Source organism: Egretta garzetta, unplaced genomic scaffold (assembly GCF_000687185.1).
Source record: "Egretta garzetta isolate BGI_Z169 unplaced genomic scaffold, ASM68718v1 scaffold34, whole genome shotgun sequence".
Taxonomy (NCBI): domain Eukaryota; kingdom Metazoa; phylum Chordata; class Aves; order Pelecaniformes; family Ardeidae; genus Egretta; species Egretta garzetta.
Genome location: NW_009259586.1, coordinates 3408132 through 3408591, shown reverse-complemented (window position 1 = coordinate 3408591; position 460 = coordinate 3408132).

The window sequence follows — 460 nt, the reverse complement described above, 5'->3', positions numbered from 1 at the left end:
GGCAGCAAGGCAGGACCAGGGTAAAGCCCAGCCTCATCCATCTGCCCCAAGACCACCGAGGGTCAACAGTAAAAAACCAACCGGCTACAACACCCGCACCTGGCATCCCCCTGCTCCCGTGGGACACACGTACGGATGCAGGATGATGGGACCCTTCTGACCCCAAGGGGGTTGGCTTGTTTGCCGTGCCCAGCCTCATCCATCTGCCCCAAGACCACCGAGGGTCAACAGTAAAAAACCAACCGGCTACAACACCCGCACCTGGCATCCCCCTGCTCCCGTGGGACACACGTACGGATGCAGGATGATGGGACCCTTCTGACCCCAAGGGGGTTGGCTTGTTTGCCGTGGGCTGGCGGCAGCACTCCCCGCTTCAGGCAGCGCCTGCGAGCGTGGCCAGGGCCTCTGAACCAAACCTCGGCCCTGCGACAACGGCAGAGCCCCGGCACCGGCAGGCGGG